Raw genomic sequence first — 8,384 nt, 5'->3', positions numbered from 1 at the left:
CCGAAGCCGGACGCCACCCAGGCGCCCCTGGAAATTAATTTTTTAAGACAGAAACTATCAAGGTCTTTTTTCCCTGAGAACTAAAAACTCTCAGTTGAATGACTTGATCTGAGCCAAATTTTAGCCAGATTTCCAGGAAACAAGGAAACAACATAAATATTTGTAATTACATGACCTCTGGAGCTGGACTGCCTGACTTTGAATCCTAGCTTGACTCTTACCACTTTGTGTGACCTGGGCAAATTACCTAATGGTGGTGACTCAATTTCCTCAACTTTAGAATAGGGAGAGTCATAGCACCTACCTCATATGATTAGTATGATGGTTCTATGACTTGATACTTATAAAGTACTAAGTGGATGCCTGGAGTCCAAGAAGCATTATTGGAGGGCTTTTAGATTTAAAATGAATTAAAGGGCCACCTGGGTGGCTCAGTTGGTTAAGCTTCCAACTTCAGCTCAGGTCACGATCTCACCGTTCATGAGCTTGAGCCCTGCATCAGGCTCTGTGCTGATGGCTCAGAGCCTGGAGCCTGCTTCGGATTCCATGTCTCCCTCTCTCTCTGCCCCTCCCCCATTCACGCTCTGTCTCTCTCTCCTTCAAACATAAACGTTAAAAAAATTAAATTAAAAAATAAAAAGGAATTAAATACACATGGGAATATATGACATTCAGTTAAAATAATATTAAGGAAAATTTAGAGCCTTAAGAGTTTTTATCAATAAAATTGGAAGAATAAATTAACTGGTTTAAGCTTCTGTCTCCTAAAGTTAGGGAAAAAACAAAGAAAGTACCAGGAAGGAATTTATAAAGGTATTAACTGAGGAGTTAGAAAAAATATATAAAATAATATAACTAATAAATCAACAAGAAGATCAGATAATATGGATAATTTTCTAGGAAAAATTAATTGAAACGGATTTCAGAAAAGAAAGAAAATCTAAGACATAAATTTCTAGGTAGGAAATATAGAAACATGTCAAAAAATCTGCCTCCTCAAAAATCACCAGTACCAGATAATTTTCCACTGTAACCATGAAACATTTAAAAGCAGGTATTTCCAAATCTCTTCAGGCATTCAAAAAGAAGAAAAAATTCAAAGTTTGAAAATTCGAACTTTGCATAATGAGAGAAAATAATAATCAGATGTTATTTATGAACACTTACACAAAAGTTTTGAATTAAAAATTAGCTAAGACAGTGTAACTATATTATAAAAATAACCCAATGACTAAATGGGATTTATTGCAGGAAGTTAATGACAGTTTAAACTAAGAAAATCTGGTAATATAACTTACCTAATTAATAGATCCAAGAAGAAAAGTTGAATGACAATTTTCATAAATGTTGATATGCATTTGACAAAATTCAACACTCAGTCTTATTTTATTTATTTATTTATTTATTTATTTATTTAATTTTTTTATTTAAGAGACAGTACGCATGTGTGTGAGCAGGGAGAATGGGACAAAGGGAGAGAGAGAGAATCTTAAGCAGGCTCCATGCTCAGCATGGGTCTTGATCCCACAACCCTGGGATCATGACCTGAGCTGAAATCAAGAATTAGATGTTCAACCGACTGAGCCACCCAGCTGCCCCTCAGTCTTGTTCTAAGCACACCTCCATGTAAGAATCAGTGAATAATAATTCCTTAAAATGAAAACATTGTCTCTAGCTAGTTAGCTATTTTAGTCCCAAACCAACATTTTATTTAAGGTAGAAATATTTGAGACATTTCTACCAGTAATTAAAATAGAGTTAGAGGTATTAACCAATGCAAAATATTAGAACTGTAAGTGATGGAAAATAAGTGATAAAATTACTTTTTTTTTTTAAGTAGGTATGATTAAATACCTGGAAAACCCAAGGAGGAAGCTAGTTAAAGTTTTCTTTTTTTTTCCTCTTACTCTACCCTAGCAGGGCTCTGTGCAGCCCAGATTTTAATTCTTGCAAGAAGTCAATCAAAATTTTGTTGTTCATCTACAATGAGTAGCAAAAAGGAGAGAACTTAGAGAGCCCAACATTTGGGGATTTTCAATTAGGTAAAAAAAAATTGTTGGGTATATATTATGCAAACTGAAAGGACAGTCAGCATTGGTTAAGAATTCTTAAAGTCAAGGGGTGCCTGGGTGGCTCAGTCGGTTAAGCGGCCGACTTCGGCTCAGGTCACAATCTCGCGGTCCGTGAGTTCGAGCCCCGCGTCAGGCTCTGGGCTGATGGCTCAGAGCCTGGAGCCTGCTTCCGATTCTGTCTCCCTCTCTCTCTGCCCCTCCCCCGTTCATGCTCTGTCTCTCTGTCTCAAAAAACAAAAACAAACAAACAAAAAAAAAAACTTTAAAAAAAATTAAAAAAAAAAAAGAATTCTTAAAGTCAAGATTCAAGATTTTAGAAAAGGTGAGATCTCAGGGTGACTAACTTGGGGTGAGGATAAAGATCATTTAATAAAAGGGAGGAGGTGAAGGAACTGAGTGATCAGTTTGCTGAATGATGTTAAGGAAACTCTTGTGACCAGGGCACCTGGGTGGCTCAGTGTGTTAAGCTTCTGACCCTTTTTTATGTTTATTTTTATTTTTTTACTGTTTTATTTATTTTTGAGAGACAGAGAGAGACTGAACTGAGCAGGAGAGGAGCATAGAGAGAGGGAGACACAGAATCTGAAGCAGGCTCCAGGCTCTGAGCTGTCAGCACAGAGCCAGACACGGGACTTGAACTCATGAACTGTGAGATCATTGCCTGAGCCAAGGGCGGACACTAAACCAACTGAGCCACCCAGGCGCCCCAAACGTCTAACTCGATTTCGGCTCCTGTCATGCATGATCTCATAGTTCTGTGAGATCGAGCCTCGAGTCAGGCTCTGCGCTGTCAGCTTGGGATTTTCTCTCTCTCTCTTTCAAAATAAATACACTTAAGAAGAAAAGAAAAGAAAACTCTTGCGACCTTTGATGCTTTTCTTGTTTACTTCAGTGGTCGCCCACACGCAGCCAGTACAATTGCTCCTGAACAACACGGGTTTGAACTTCGAGAGTCCACTAGTAAGTGGATTCGTTCCGAAAAATACAGTACAGTACTGGAAATGAATTTGCTCTTCCTTTTAACTCTCTTAATAATATTTTCTTTACCCTAGTTTACTTTATTGTAAGAATTTGGTACATAAAACAAACAACACAAAATACGGGCTAATTGGCTGTTTATGTTATCAGTAAGTCTTCTGGTCAACAGTAGGCTATTAGTAGTTGAGTTCTGAGGGAGTCAAAAGTTATACACAGATTTCAGCTGTGTGGGGGCATTATCACCTCTAACACCCAAATTGTTCAAAGGTCGACTGTATTTTAAACTTGCAACTGTTCCCAGAACTTCCATTTTATCATTCCTCTCATTTTTGGCAGATGACCTTAATCCCTACTTCCTGATGAAGGTTCCGAAATGATCCCAGACCTCTCTCCTCTGAACTCCTGTAACACTCGGTAACACTTTATTGAGCACAGACAATATGCCAGGAGCCGTACGCACCAAGCGCCAAGGTGAGCGGTTCATTTAATGTACAAAATCACCGTATTGTCATTCTCATCATATAGATGAAGAAATAAAATTATGGAAAAGTTGGATACAATGCTTGAGGTCACCATTTAGTAAATATTAGGGTCAGTATTCAAATCCAGCTTGTCAGTTAGTGCTAATTCTGCACTTGTCTTACCTTCCCCATGGGAATAAACGTCTTTTCAGGAAGGCTTAAGACTTGACTCATTTTTGTGTTCTCCATTAATCCTATCTCGATAACTTCAGCATTGTAGTCCCTCAGTTCATGTTGATTTGGGTCAAGGATTTGGTGAAATCATCTAGCTAGTTTTCCCTCTTTCCTGACTAAAAGTTTCTCTACATCCTTGTTTCTACCTTTTATGTGGCTTTCGATTTTAATTCTATCTTGAATTACAGTGAGGAGCCATGGGATTGGATTAGGATATAGCTGATTCAATTAAAATGCTATTATTGGAGGGCACCTGGCTGGCTGAGTCAGCAGAGCATGTGACTCTTGATCTCAGGGTCTTGAGTTCAAGCCCTTCTTTGGGTGTAGAGCTTACTTAAAAAACAAAAATAAAATAAGTAAAATGTTATTGGCTTATCAGCCCATTCCTTTTCATTTTGAGGATGGGTCCATTAAGAAAGCACTTTATGGGGCGCCTGGGTGGCTCAGTCGGTTAAGCTTCCGACTTCCGCTCAGGTCATGATCTCTTGGTCGGTGAGTTCGAGCCCCGCGTCGGGCTCTGTGCTGACAGCTCAGAGCCTGGAGCCTCCTTCGGAATCTGGGTCTCCCTCTCTCTCTGCCCCTCCTCTGTTCATGCTCTGTCTCTCTCTGTCTCAAAAATAAGTAAATGTTAAAAAAAAAATTAAAAAACAAAAAACAAAAAACAAAAAACTTTGAACATGACAACATAGCAAAGCTAGTTACCACCCATGAGACAATAACTAAATATATGTGTGTGTGTGTGTGTGTCTGTGTGTATATATACATATATATATCTATATATATATATATTTTTTTTTTTTTTTTTTTTTGAGAAAGAGCATGCATGGGGTAGGAGCAGAGAGAGGAGGAGAGAGAGAATCCCAAGCAGCCTGCACGTTCTGCACTGAGCCCATAGTTGGGCTTGATCCCATGACCGCGAGATCATGACCTGAGCCGATATCAAGAGTCAGATGCTTAACTGACTGAGCCACCCAGGCGCCCCTATATATATTCATTTTTACTCAAGGAGAGATGGAAACTCTATCTATCAGATTTCCAATGTAAAAATAAAGCTGGTCCCACAACTGAAAAACAGAAGCTTTAAACTTGTAACAGAGAAAGTTCTTCCTTTCTACAACTTCACACATTTAACAAGAAAAAAAGAACAGAATAATATATAACCTATCTTACACTGATCCGAAATCCTGATTTCAAATGAGACAATCCCAGCCGCATAAAGTGCTTTTTTTTTTTTTTAATCTTTTATTTTTGAGACAGGGAGAGACAGAGCATGAACAGGGGAGGGGCAGAGAGAGAGGGAGACCCAGAATCCGAAGGAGGCTCCAGGCTCTGAGCTGTCAGCACAGAGCCCGACGCGGGGCTCGAACTCACCGACCAAGAGATCATGACCTGAGCGGAAGTCGGAAGCTTAACCGACTGAGCCACCCAGGCGCCCCATAAAGTGCTTTCTTAATGGACCCATCCTCAAAATGAAAAGGAATGGGCTGATAAGCCAATAACATTTTACTTATTTTATTTTTGTTTTTTAAGTAAGCTCTACACCCAAAGAAGGGCTTGAACTCAAGACCCTGAGATCAAGAGTCACATGCTCTGCTGACTCAGCCAGCCAGGTGCCCTCCAATAATAGCATTTTAATTGAATCAGCTATATCCTAATCCAATCCCATGGCTCCTCACTGTAATTCAAGATAGAATTAAAATCGAAAGCCACATAAAAGGTAGAAACAAGGATGTAGGGAAACTTTTAGTCAGGAAAGAGGGAAAACTAGCTAGATGATTTCACCAAATCCTTGACCCAAATCAACATGAACTGAGGGACTACAATGCTGAAGTTATCGAGATAGGATTAATGGAGAACACAAAAATGAGTCAAGTCTTAAGCCTTCCTGAAAAGACGTTTATTCCCATGGGGAAGGTAAGACAAGTGCAGAATTAGCACTAACTGACAAGCTGGATTTGAATACTGACCCTAATATTTACTAAATGGTGACCTCAAGCATTGTATCCAACTTTTCCATAATTTTATTTCTTCATCTATATGATGAGAATGACAATACGGTGATTTTGTACATTAAATGAATCGCTCACCTTGACGCTTGGTGCGTACGGCTCCTGGCATATTGTCTGTGCTCAATAAAGTGTTACCGAGTGTTACAGGAGTTCAGAGGAGAGAGGTCTGGGATCATTTCGGAACCTTCATCAGGAAGTAGGGATTAAGGTCATCTGCCAAAAATGAGAGGAATGATAAAATGGAAGTTCTGGGAACAGTTGCAAGTTTAAAATACAGTCGACCTTTGAACAATTTGGGTGTTAGAGGTGATAATGCCCCCACACAGCTGAAATCTGTGTATAACTTTTGACTCCCTCAGAACTCAACTACTAATAGCCTACTGTTGACCAGAAGACTTACTGATAACATAAACAGCCAATTAGCCCGTATTTTGTGTTGTTTGTTTTATGTACCAAATTCTTACAATAAAGTAAACTAGGGTAAAGAAAATATTATTAAGAGAGTTAAAAGGAAGAGCAAATTCATTTCCAGTACTGTACTGTATTTTTCGGAACGAATCCACTTACTAGTGGACTCTCGAAGTTCAAACCCGTGTTGTTCAGGAGCAATTGTACTGGCTGCGTGTGGGCGACCACTGAAGTAAACAAGAAAAGCATCAAAGGTCGCAAGAGTTTTCTTTTCTTTTCTTCTTAAGTGTATTTATTTATTTTTTTTTCTTTTTTCAACGTTTTTTTTTTTTTTTTTTTTTTTTTTTTTTTTTTGGGACAGAGAGAGACAGAGCATGAACGGGGGAGGGGCAGAGAGAGAGGGAGACACAGAATCGGAAACAGGCTCCAGGCTCCGAGCCATCAGCCCAGAGCCTGACGCGGGGCTCGAACTCACGGACCGCGAGATCGTGACCTGGCTGAAGTCGGACGCTTAACCGACTGCGCCACCCAGGCGCCCCTTAAGTGTATTTATTTTGAAAGAGAGAGAGAGAAAATCCCAAGCTGACAGCGCAGAGCCTGACTCGAGGCTCGATCTCACAGAACTATGAGATCATGCATGACAGGAGCCGAAATCGAGTTAGACGTTTGGGGCGCCTGGGTGGCTCAGTTGGTTTAGTGTCCGCCCTTGGCTCAGGCAATGATCTCACAGTTCATGAGTTCAAGTCCCGTGTCTGGCTCTGTGCTGACAGCTCAGAGCCTGGAGCCTGCTTCAGATTCTGTGTCTCCCTCTCTCTATGCTCCTCTCCTGCTCAGTTCAGTCTCTCTCTGTCTCTCAAAAATAAATAAAACAGTAAAAAAATAAAAATAAACATAAAAAAGGGTCAGAAGCTTAACACACTGAGCCACCCAGGTGCCCTGGTCACAAGAGTTTCCTTAACATCATTCAGCAAACTGATCACTCAGTTCCTTCACCTCCTCCCTTTTATTAAATGATCTTTATCCTCACCCCAAGTTAGTCACCCTGAGATCTCACCTTTTCTAAAATCTTGAATCTTGACTTTAAGAATTCTTTTTTTTTTAAATTTTTTTTAACTTTTTTTAAATTTTTTTTTGGGGGGGGACAGAGAGAGACAGAGCATGAACGGGGGAGGGGCAGAGAGAGAGGGAGACAGAATCGGAAGCAGGCTCCAGGCTCTGAGCCATCAGCCCAGAGCCTGACGCGGGGCTCGAACTCACGGACCGCGAGATTGTGACCTGAGCCGAAGTCGGCCGCTTAACCGACTGAGCCACCCAGGCGCCCCTGTCATGTTCAAAGTTTTAAAGACAGATTTTTATCAGGTAAAGTCTTCATTTCATGGGAAACTAAAGGAATAGACCAGAGTTGGACATGAATGATTTTAGAGGATACTGAGGGAGTAGATAAGAACAGTGCTGAGAGGATTCAATTTTTGATGGCACACGTAGAGCCATCAATCTATGCTGCTTCATTGTGAAGTTGCATTCAAGGGGGAAAACATATTTCTGGATCTTAGAAAATGCTCATGTGAAATCAGGATTGCATATTATTGGACAGTTGCCTGTTTACTTCCCCACCCTTGTTCTTAGAAACAAACAAAGAAATGTAAAAGAGATTAAGGCAAGAACTATTTACATTTGAAATAGAGTTTCAAATTCTTAAATCTTTACTTTTTATTTTAGCGATTAAAAACATTTTGGGGGCATCTGGGTGGCTCAGTCGGTTAAGAGTCCGACTTCAGCTCAGATCATGATCTCACCTTTCATGAGTTCGAGCCTTGGGTCGGGCTCTGTGCTGAGAGCTGGGAGCCTGGAGCCTGCTTCGGATTCTGTGTCTCTCTTTCTCTGCCCTTCCTCTGTTTGCGCTCTGTCTCTCCCACTATCTCAGAATAAATAAACATTAAAAAACAATTTAAAAAACATTTTAAAAAATTTTATCAAATCTTCAGACTATTGAAGCATGTGGGTTTTTGCATCTTTCCACATTCAGGTTTCAAACACATATCTTGACCCCAAATAGGTTTTATTTTAGTGGGATGATAACAAACTGAGGTTACTAGCAGTGGAAAAGAACATTTTTGAGTCCGATTGATCTGCTGACAATGGAATTATATTGGAGCTGATTGGATAAAAATGATCTTTTCAATTGCGTCTACCTTCAACAATTGGTTTTGATTGAAATGCCG

This window comes from Neofelis nebulosa, chromosome 10 (assembly GCF_028018385.1).
Source record: "Neofelis nebulosa isolate mNeoNeb1 chromosome 10, mNeoNeb1.pri, whole genome shotgun sequence".
NCBI classification, from domain to species: Eukaryota; Metazoa; Chordata; class Mammalia; order Carnivora; family Felidae; genus Neofelis; species Neofelis nebulosa.
Note: the sequence above shows the minus strand (reverse complement) of the source record.